Source organism: Protopterus annectens, chromosome 8.part0 (assembly GCF_019279795.1).
Source record: "Protopterus annectens isolate FY-2018-M chromosome 8.part0, PAN1.0, whole genome shotgun sequence".
Classification (NCBI taxonomy): domain Eukaryota; kingdom Metazoa; phylum Chordata; order Ceratodontiformes; family Protopteridae; genus Protopterus; species Protopterus annectens.
The window spans coordinates 524,816,529-524,828,915 of NC_056741.1; positions in this window are offsets into that span (position 1 = coordinate 524,816,529).

Sequence of the window (12,387 nt, forward strand, 5' to 3'; positions counted from 1 at the left end):
GCTATTCAGAACTTTTCGGAACAGCTCTCAACCATTGGAAAATCTGTCACTCAGATTGCTGAAAGAGTGGGCACTCTTGAACAAAAAACACAGACAAATGAGTTTCAAATTCAAACTCTCACTGAAGATCTTTGTGCTAAATCAACAGTTATAACAGAATTACAAATGAAAATAACAGATTTAGAGGCAAGAAGTCGGAGAAACAATATCCTAATTAGAGGTATTCCTGAGAGCTATGATAATCAAAGCTTAATCACTACTGCAAAACAAATTTTTGAGTCTCTACTACAACTTGATGGTGAGATACCCGAAATTACCATTGAAAGAGCTCACAGAGCACTCCGGAGAAGACAAGACACTACAGACCCCCGTCAAGTGTATGTTAAACTACTCAATTATCAAGTGACACAAAAAATACTAAATGCAGCTAAAAAACATAAATCCTTAATCTGGAACAAGCACAAAATCTCCTTTTCGCAAGATTTACCTACAACTATTAAGGAAAACAGACAAAAACTAGCTCCGTTTTGCGCAGATTTAATTAAAAGAAACATACGCTTTCAAATGCGATACCCCAACAACCTGATATTTTATAGTAATGAAGTGAGATACTCAGTGAATACTCAAAATGATGCAAAAACAGCCTTTATCAAGGCTTTTAACAAAGTTCCCACTTCCTGAATTTATATTATCGCTAGCAACTCTATTTTTTAGCTAGTCAACAGAACGGTACATTGCTTTTATGGGTCTGTTGGAAAATCTTGATTAATTTACAAATACCAATTTGAGTAAACAAATATTCATTTACATGCCTGTGTAAAATTCTTAATGGTCTTTCTTAATTGTCAGCGTCAAACACGTGTAGCTAGGCACAGATCCCCTCACAAGATGTTTCCAAGTGGGTCCCCTTTGGCTGTAACACCTTGATACTACTGTAACATCCACGGGACACTATGAATAACCCACAGAATGCGTCGCCTCAGGAAATACACAACTCTTCAGTCTAACATGACTAAATGCTTCCCTGGAATCTAAAAAACGCGTTGAAAATCCTTCTAGCAATTGGGACTTGAAGAATCGGGTGGAAACAGGTAAACAGAAAAGCAAGGCGTACTTTCAGGCGCTGAGTGCAGCTGTTGACCTCCGCTTTGTAACGCTTATGCATCCTTGCGCCTTATGCAAATAAATGACTATTGCTAGAAGTCTTGCATAGACCTGTCAAGCCCTAAGAGTCATGCTTCATAATGTATACTTGCGTGGATAACCAGGTTTCCGATGTTGTTGCTAAGGCGCCTGTTGCTTCTCATGTGGCGTACGGAGCTACTGCTAAGCTTTTAACTCTGCAACGCTCGTACTGCCTAGAACAAATCGCCAAATATTTTCTTTGCTAAGCATGTACGATAGACTTGCAATACATACGAAGGCTATAACTCTCTAGACATTTAACATTGTCTTATGTCTATTTTTTAAAAGTTATAGCAATGCTAGTCACGCAGTATAATCTGTGTAATACAATATCAAGTATATGCTGTTATGTTCTTAAACTTTTTATCCGGAAAGATGCTTTCCCTGATTGAGCAGCACTTGTATACTCTGCATAGCCATCATTGTTCAAGCCTCTTTCCTATGGCCCTCTAGTAGTATTAGACACATCCTAAGTCAATTCTTGATTACTGCAATCGTTTTATTTTTTACTGTGGCTGAGGGGCTGATAACAGTATTGTTTTATAAGGTAACCACTACAATATAATATGTTGTATATAGTACAGGCCAAGATTGAAAGCTGACTTCAGATTGGTATCTGTGATAAGGTGTTGAACCCAAGGAGTGTAAATTAAGTTTTTTAAGAGTGCAAGGCTCTATGGTTGATGCAAGTGACTCTATCTAATCTAATCAGCTAGATCCACATGTCACGTACTCTGACAGCAAAATAGAGGGCTGTTTACTGAGCTACTTAATATACTTAGTTGAATTAATGGATTCTCCTTTTTTCTCTCTCTCCATGTATGATGGGGATGTTATAATGTTAACATAATTAGCTGGTGGTGTAAGGGCACTATACATAAACATATGTTCCAGACAAAGTTTTTCTAAATTACTTAATATTGTTAAGCTCTACTATTGTTGAGCTAAAAGATGTTTGAAGCAAGCTGTGATTCACTAACTCACCTATATCATCATCTAAAATTTTTGATTAAATATATATAGTATTTTAGGTACTTAAAATATATGTTAAACGGTGGACTCTCGAGAGTGTACACCCTTGTGAAGGCATGTAGTCATATTTTCCTTCTACACTACTCTACCCTACCACAGAACATGCCGCAAGATATCTAAACTGTATGTTACATAATATACAGTCTTGGAAGCTCAGTGGGTGTTGTTGTAAGTAATCTAGGTAGGTTATGTTTTGGAAAAGTTATATTTTGTACATATGTATAGTAAAGTTTAGGTTCGTGTGTGTGTGTTTATATACTTCTTCATACAAGGAGTATGGGTGGATAGGCACTGGGGTTAGTCTGAAGAAGTTGTGGGCTACCTCTTACCGTAATGCTAATCTCTTCGTAAAGACAGTGTTAAAGATATATCAAGCTCTCTTCCCTCCTTTATACCCAAAGATAACTCTCCCTAAACAAACCTTATTATGTGTAGGTATAACAACAACCTCCCTTTCTTATCACTTTTCAATATCACCAATTAAACTAAAGAATTCAGTAGCTGGCAAGTAGACTGCTGGAATGTTAAAGGCCTACAGAATGCTGAGAAAAAAAACCTAATATTACATCGTTTTTTTAAATCTCAGGCTAGTATCTGTTTTTTACAGGAGACGCATCTACCCAAAGAAAGCTGGGAAAAAACTTCTAACAAAAAATGGATCAGGACTATAATAGCGGGTGGTGATAGTTCAAATTCTAAGGGAGTAGCAATCTTAATTAAGAAACAATTCCAAGGTACTATAATAGAAGGCAAGTCTGATAAATATGGTAGGTGGTGTTATTTTACATCCATAGTGCCGGACTCTACCAAACCCGTTTTATTTTTGAACGTATATGGTCCATGCACTCAACAACACTTTTTCATCATAGAAATTTATAATATCCTTAGCTCATTCCCAAATCACCTTTTTATAATAGGAGGGGATTGGAATGCAGTCATAAATCCCAGTTTAGACCGTACCAGCAACTCCCCCTCATATAATTCTCAAGCTTCTACTGCTCTGGAAGAACTAATGTCTGACTTTAATCTCATGGGTACTATTGTCTTTGGTACTGACTTTTCTAAAAACAGTATGTACACTTTCTACTCTCAGTGCCACAAATCATGGTCACGTTTAGACTTCTTCTTAATCTCTAAATTCTTCTCTAAATTCAAGATCGCACTAAGGTGTGAGCCTAGGCTATTATCTGACCATGCAAAAATCTCCCTTATGATTATCTTCACATCTGCTACTTCCCCCCATATGAACTGGTCCTTTAACAATAACCTACTAAAACACAAAGAGATTGTAGAGAGAATTAATAAGACATTGTCTGAATTATACGCAGGTTTTGGTAAATCTCAAATAGCGCTTGACATACAATGGGCGGCTTGCAAGGCTGAATTAAGAGGGTATCTGATTAGCAAAGCCACATTCTTTAATAAGCTTAATAAAGGAAAAGAATCTGGTCTTGCTCTAAGACTAGCTTCCTTGGAAAGAGAATTTAAAACACATCCCGACTCCAAGCTAGAGAAATTGATCAATGCGACACATAAAGAACTATGTGAGCTACATTTATATAACTACTCGATACAGGAACAAAAACAAATTGCAACCTACTCTGAATGGGCACAAATCCCATCTAGAACCTTGTCTAGAATACTCAAAAACAATAGCGGCGCTCCGACAATCTCCATCTTGCAACATAAAGGGGAAATATACAAAACAGACTGCGAGATTATTAAACTTTTCCATGACATATATACGGACATATATAGCAAGAACAAACACACCACCTCTAATCTGCAGATGGATACATTTCTTAATTCCATCATCTTCCCATCTCTCAATCAGGATCAAATATCCATCCTATCAGCTCCATTTAATACTTGAGAGATTCAAAACGCCATTAATAAACTTAAAATAGGCAAATCCCCTGGCCCGGATGGCTTCACTACTAATTTTTTCAAGACTTTTAATTCAAAAATTGCCCCTATTCTCCTAGAAGTCTTTAACTTCATTGTAAAAAATGGAATCACTGACATACACTGGAATAACTCAAAAACAATCTTACTACTTAAAAACAATAAAGAAAAAACAGACCCACATAATTACAGACCTATTTCGCTTATAAATGTTGATATCAAAATTTTCTCTGCCATCTTAGCTAACAGACTTAAACAGGTATTACCACATTTACTATCTCCTGATCAAGCTGGGTTTATGTCCAATAGACATACATGGGACAATACACTAACATTAGACTCTCTTATCCAGTTTACTAAAAAAGAGAAAAACCTGTTATATGCCTTAACCTTAGACGCATCGAAAGCATTTGACAGGGTAAACTGGGACTTTCTGTTCTCCACGTTATCACATTTTAATATACCCACAACCTTCCTAGATATGATCAGAACTCTCTATTCAAACTCATGCACGTATCTATATATAAATAAAAAAAGATCTAATCCCATCCAGATTACTAATGGCACAAGACAAGGTTGTCCACTTTCTCCCTTTCTCTTCAATCTATTTATTGAACCTTTTTTCCTATATCTTACTCAAAATACACATCATACTATTCCTAAAATTCTTAACACACAAGTAGCATTATCGGCATTTGCTGATGACTTAAACCTCTACTTCCAATATCCTAACACAGATCTGCCAAAAATATTAAAAGCAATTACTTCTTTCTCTAAGGCCTCTGGGTACCAAGTCAATGATAAAAAATCACATATTCTCCCAATAAATCCTGAGGCGCATAAACCTTTCTTCTTCCCTGAATCTTCCTTCCACATCTCATACAGTCTCAAGTACCTCGGCGTCAACTTTGAACACAATCAAGCCTCTATGCTTCAAAATAATTTGCTAAAATCATGGTCTATCATCTGTCAAGACCTACAAAGGTGGAAGCTATTGAACTTATCATTTCTTTCAAAAGTAGCTATTGTGAAAATGAATATTCTACCCAGACTCCTCTATCAATTTAGTGCGACAAATATAATTATATCAAACAACCTCTTTTCACAGTTTGATAAAACATTGATCAAATTTCTCTGGTTCCCTAAGAATGTTAGGATTTCTTCTTCCAAATTAAGTCTCCCCAAGGAGAAAGGTGGGGTGGGCCTTCCAAACTTTCATCTTTATTATCTGATTATTTGCTCTAATAAACTATGGTCCATTGCAAACATGAATAATAAAGCCCAAACCCACTACCCAGCGTGGTTAAAGATATGACACAGACATATTCTATCTAACAAAATGAATCCTAAGGCTATTCCCTTCTTATCACCCACTTCTTTGAATAGCTTAAAACTATCCTCTCTACTGAAATTCCAAATAAAACTTTTTCAAAAGCTGATTAAGGACATTAATCTTCAACTTATTTTACCTTTCCTTCAACCACTACACCTCAATCCAAATCTTAAAATCAACAACAAGATGATAGATCTTGCTGATTTCCCTCTCATCAAAGACCTTAAAGTATGGGATATTTTTAAACATAAATCTCTGTCTCTTGCCGAACTACGATTAATTCTCAAGGTTAATAACAAGTATTCAGTTATCCTACGTCAACTCAGGGAACTTATTTCTTCACAAACCAATAATATAGTCCCTGATATACAGCTAATGGATAAACTAAACCTAATTATTAATACAATTGCTAGTAATAATAAAACAATTTCTTTGTCATACAAACTACTACACCCATTACTTTACAAAGGAAACTGTCTATTTTCCAAATACTGGGACAATCAAAATCCTCCTATTACAGAGGATCAAAAAATACTAGCCATAAAAACTAGCATTGAACTATCCCCCTTCAAGAAATTCTTATACACTCAACTGATGTTGAATAACAACGCTTACCTTACTCCTGTAAGAATTAACAAATTTAACTCTAATAGCTCTCCTTTATGTACATGCTGTTCTGGTGCGAGAGCTGACCTTTTACATATTATGTGGCACTGCAATAACTCCCATAAACTTTGGTGTTCTCTCAAAGTGCGTCTCAAAAAAATGGGTTACTATAACTCCACTCTTTCATGGGAAACGGCTATTCTAAATATTCCCCCTCATGGCCTGCCTAAATTTCATATCCATATCCTAATAACGCTTTGTTTCCTCATAAAACTCTACATCACCTATAACTGGTTGGATCGCACCAAATTATGTTGGCGGGGATTTAAAAATATGGCCATCAAATATATCTCGGCCCAGAAGTTCATCATAAATGGACCTAAGAAGAGAGCCTACTTCAGTAAACTTTGGAAAAGCCTGTTTGAAGTAATCCTATGTGACTAAGCTATGGTTAACCTACAAATTCCCTTTTTTTTTTTTTTTTCTCCCTACATACTTTATCCCTTGTTCTGAGGGGTTTCTCTCTCCTACTACAAGCCATAAGTAGGGCTGCTAATATCCAGTTGTACAAGTAGTGGCACTGTTGCTTTCTCCCCTGTTTAGTACTGGTAGCTTTGTAAATATTGTTCAGTTTGGGTTTTTTTTTTTTTTCTTTGTTTTTTTTGGCTGTTAGTTTGTGTACTATGCATACTGCAAGATATTGTACTTTTTTCCTACGTTCATTATAAACATGCCTTTTTGTTCCCCTTTTTTTTCTAATATTGTTGCAAACCATCATGTGTGTAATATTTGTGTATTTCTCATTGCTTGTACCATCATAAGTATGCATGGTTTTATTATAAAAATAAAAATTATTTTTGAAAAAAAAAAAAGAACATTTCCATGATAACAGTCTACTTCTACACACAATATGTAAATACAGAATCACAGTAGAATGTAAGTCATAGGCATGTTGCACAGCTTCTTGAACTTATTTTCAATTGGGGGGACGGACGGACAAAAGGCCAAAAACCAGAGACACATTTTAAACATTGCATGTATAATTTTGGAAAGTTGCTTGCATACAATGTTGTTACCACCATGTATTTCACTGCCAAGTCTTGAACCCAGAAACCTGTGCACTACAGTCAGAGCAACATACCACTAACCTAAACCAGCAGTTTTTTGAAAAACAGGAAGACAAACTTAAATGGCTATCATATCATTTAGTGAATTCAGTTCTCACTTCTCACCGTAGCTCTCAGCCTCTTAGCACAAAAATACAGAACAAAGCCAATAATGGGGGAATACAGGCCCAAAATAGGGACACATTTCAAGTACTGATTTTATAACCTTAGAAAATTGCTAGAATAAAAGGTTTTATCACTCCTGCAAACCAGAGGAACAGAAGAAAAATGTGAGGCATAAATTCACAGGTGATGGTGGCTAGGGACTTTAGGCTCTTTTTACCTGTACCCAAGGTACAGGGTTTGAGCCTGAGTACCTCTAGCCACCAGATGTATCCTGCTGGGGGCACACACACACACACACACACACACACACACACACACACACACACACACACACACACACACACACACACACACACACACACCCTAGCATTCCACTCTGCAATGAAATCTAAATCCTGTTGTTCCCACCCTGCAGCAGCTAATCCACTCCATTACAGGCTTATGGAAATTAAATCCTTTCTGTTTCTGCAGGCAGCAGCTTCTGAAATCTGTTCCTGCTCGCAAAATCAGCTGGAAATAGGTGCGCTGACATCATCGGAAAATGAAAGGGGCAGAGGTATGGATGATCTGCAAAAGTGGGAGGGCTCCCCTCCCCCCACGCTCTATGGTTCCGGCGCCCATGCTGGGACATGGAGTGGTAAGATCAGACCAGAACCTCCCAAAATGGAAGCCATTCAGACATGACCTGCTCCTGTTACCAAAAAGCAAGTGAGGGCATTCTTAGGGACAGCAGGGTACTACAGAACGTTTGTCCCCAATTATTGTACCATAGCTGCTCCCCTCACAGACGTGACAAGCAAAAACAGGCCAGATAAGGTAGTGTGGGCTCTAGCATGTGAGCAGGCATTCCTGAAGCTTAAAGGAGCATTGGGAGGACCCCCTGTGTTAGCCAGTCCAGATTACAGCAAATAATTTGTTGTGCAGGTGGATGCTTCAAACCATGGGGTGGGGGCTGTACTCAGCCAGGTTTCCTCAGAGGGAGAAAAGCACCCAGTGGTATACTTCAGCAGTAGGTTCCAACCTAGGGAGGAATGCTATGCAGCTGTAGAAAAGGAATGTCTAGCCATAGTGTGGGCACTGCAGAAACTTCAGCCTTATCTGTATGGAAGGAAATTCACTGTAGTTACAGACCACAATCCCTTAACATGGCTACATTGAGCCAGCCAGCAAAATGCCAAGTTACTAAGGTGGAGCCTAGGGTTGGAGGTATATGATATGATAGTGCAGCACAACAGTGGAGTTAGCAATGCCAACGCAGATGTGCTCTCAAAACAAACAGTTAATCGGGTAAGATATTCCCAGATAGGCTCATCCCTTTCATGAAACATTTCTCAAAGGTCACTTAAAAAACTATTTTGAGTCTTTGAGGGGGTGACAAAGTAAGATACTGGCAGCCCAGATAGCTGGAATTTTATAAATAATTATATGTCATTTGTGAATATTAACATGATTCATATAAGATGCTTATGTTACAAATGCTTTAGAATTGTATGTCATGTACATCAAACTGCTGGTACAGATGTGTGTGCTAAAAAGGTTTTTGCAAAGGGCTTGAAATGTATCCACAGTGTACCCTACTGGAATAGAATAGAAATGTACAATGCACTATTGTAACTGTTTAAATGTATATATTTTGACAGCAGAAGCTAGAATACAGGAGGTTAACTTCAGAAAAAATAGCTGAAATTAAATTATTTTATGGCAGTCAGAAGACGCAATGTGGTGAGACATTTTCTGTATTGTCTTGGAAGTGTTTTATTATTTTATGTCTTTCTCCACTTGCCAAATAACTGAGGAAAAGCCCTTGTGTATGTATTTTTACAGGTAGATGCTAAATACCACCAGCTGCCATCAATGGTTGTTTTGGGGCAAGGGAACTAGGAATCAGATGACAATAAATGATGTCATTGTGCAAGCTAGCCCAGCAGTAATATTTTAGATATTAATTTTAGCGGTCTCTTAGAGAGACAGAACATTCTGTATTCTGTCTTTGACTTGACAACAACTAGAGAAGATCCATTCACCACATTGGCCTTGCTCTTACTAAGTAAGTCTAGGAAACAGTATAATTCTCTTAGATGTAGTAAGGAATATACCAACACTTAGTTTAGATATTTTTCTTTATTTATTTGAGACTGTCCTGCAATGTTTTTTTAAATATTTCCTGTGATTTTGAACTCTGATGTCACTATAATTATATACTGAGTATTTTCTTGTTCTTTCATTGTTTATTATTAAATATATTTAAACCTTTCATTGTTGCTGAGCTTTGTAGAGCTATTTAAGTTCTGAGAGTAATTTCATATTTATTTGGTGACACTGTAGGCCACTCCTAACAGCCTTGCTCTTGATCAAACTACCATTTGTATTAATAGTAACATTACACAGTAAGATTGAACACCCTTTGTTAAGGGCCTTAAAGTAGCTGATAAGGGGTCCTGGTGGCAGTGATAACTACCTTATAGTCTGAGCAGAAGGGGGACATAGCTAGTAAACATGTGCCAGGTGTGTGTGTGTGTGTGTGTGTGTGTGTGTGTGTGTGTGTGTGTGTGTGTGTGTGTGTGTTTGTACAACAAATCTCCAAGAATGTGTGTGTGTGTGTGTGTGTGTGTGTGTGTGTGTGTGTGTGTGTGTGTGTCAGCTACTTGGGCAGGGACACGAAGCAATGGTTGGACAGAAAGAGTGCTGGAGCACTTGGCTTGGAACCCTGGCTAAGGACTCAAGTCTATAGCTGTGCCAGTGGGGAGTCTTACTGGGGATCAGGAGAAAGAGGGAGTAACCAGCCCCAGACTGACTGGTCTCTGTGTGCTCTTAAGGGAAATTGCACTTGATGCAGAGAGCTGCATCTGGAAATACTGCGTGTGTGTACCTTGTCATCCTCCCAATGTACGTTTCCCTCTGTTGCCAGTGGTGAGGATTGAGGCTCCTTAATTACTGGTCCAGTGGTGGGGTGTCACACTATCCATCTATAAAAGTACGTTATGCTCTTAGCATCTGGTCATTTTTAAACAGTGTTTTATCTAGCTTTGCAGGACTAATGGATGTGAGTGGATTAAGTAGTAATATTTTGGCTACTATATGTTTGTGTGAAACAAATTTGAAATATGTGACATTGTCATTATTTATTTTTTTATACAGAATCAGTTTTCAGTAAGGAATATTACTTATAGGTGGCAACTGCAATTTCATTTGCAGCAGTGAAGATGTGTCTGGGGGGGGGGGCAGAAGGGAAGATATAACAAAGGAGAGTAGATTTTTGAAGAAACTTATGAACATATTTAGCATGGAAGATGGGATTCAGTAATAGGAGTTCAGAGTGAATTTACATATTATTCACCAAGATATAAAAACTGGGCATTTTACCGGAACATGTACATTTAATTGGAGGTTTTGCTACCCACCCAATAACTATTTCAGATCATGTGCCAATAATAGCTAAAATAAAAATGAGACACTGGCACTTTCCCACCTATCTGTTGAAAAGAGAGGAATTTAAGGAAAGGGTAGTGGAGATTATTCAGGAGCTGTTAGAGAGGATATAAATTTCTTCTGAAAGCATAGCTAGGGAGTGAGATAAAATTAAAGTGAAGTTTAAAATATGGTGGAAATAAAAGAAAAGGAGCTATGGTTAAGAAGTAACAATAATTATTTAGAGGGACTGACAGATGTGAAAGTATTGCAGAATAGGGAGAATCTCACTGAACAAGAAGAGGATCAACTGCAGAATGCAAGGCAGAAAATGAGGTATTACCTCAGTAATATGCACAAGCTTAGAAAGATTGCTGTTAAGCAACTGTTTTCTGATAATAACCCTGCAGCACAAAAACATTTAGCACAATGACTCAGGCAACAGAAAATAGAAAGGGCTGTCGCCAAACTTAGGGAGCCTGTAACAAAGAAGGTAGCAAGAGATCCTGTAGAGGTAGTAGAAATATTTTGGAAATTCTATGAGAGTCTCTGTAATGCACAGAAGTATGAAAATCACGGAAAGATACGAATAGAAATGTTTATGGAAGAATTAAATATGCCAAGGTTAGAGGTAGATGAGGCTCAATTACTAACAGGATAGGAGGAGATGAGATAAAAATTGTAATATATAACCAATCTACAGGAAAGTCCCCAGGAATAGATGGTATTCCTGTGGAAGTTTGGAGGCTAGGAGAAAAAAATGATAAACAAAACCTTCAAGATCTTTAACAGTATGTTAAGAGGAGGAGGAGAACTGCCATCCTGGAAGAAAGCAGCGGTAGCTGTAATACCCAAAGAAGGTAAAGATTCATCAGATCCAACTTCATACAGGTCCATTTCAATACTAAACTATGATTATAAAGTATTCATGTCTATAATGGCTAAGAGAATGGCATAATTAATGTCAAAACTGTTAGTTATGAATCACTGTGGTTTTGTGGAGGGGAGGCAAGCATTTGATAACATTAACAGAACACTGATGATCCAGAGGGAAGCAGAATGTAAGAAAATAGCTTTGTTGTTGGTGGGTCTTTATGCAGAGAAAGCATTTGACAGAGTAAGCTGGGACTTTATGAGCAGGGCAATCGGAAGCATTTGCATTCCCAGAAAAAAATTATAGGGTTGATTAGGAGAAGATGTGAGGGATCAGAGGAGAAAATTAAAGTTGGTGGGGTCCTCTCTGATAATTTCTGCTTGAGCAGACGAACTAAGAAGGGTGTCCTCTTTCCACTGGTAAAGGAAATAAGGGACACAGAAATTCAAGGATATAATTGGAATGGTAGTCGAGAAAATGTGGCTTTATTTGCAGATGATATTATTTTGTACCTGACAAAACCAGAAAGACATTACAGTGTTGACATTTTGAGACAGTTTCAGATCTTTTCGGGATACAAAATTAATGAAGGTAAAACAAATTCAATAGTGGTAAATTATGTACCCACACAAACTGGTTCAGGAATACCCATATTTATGAGGACATGATAAAATGAAATATTTAGGAGTATGGATTAAAATTATTCTAGTGTGGCAGCTAAGGATATGTGGGAAGAGACTAAACAAAAGATAATACAAAAACTGAGAAAATAGAAGCTTTGTTATATGGATATGGATAGTAGGATACAAGCA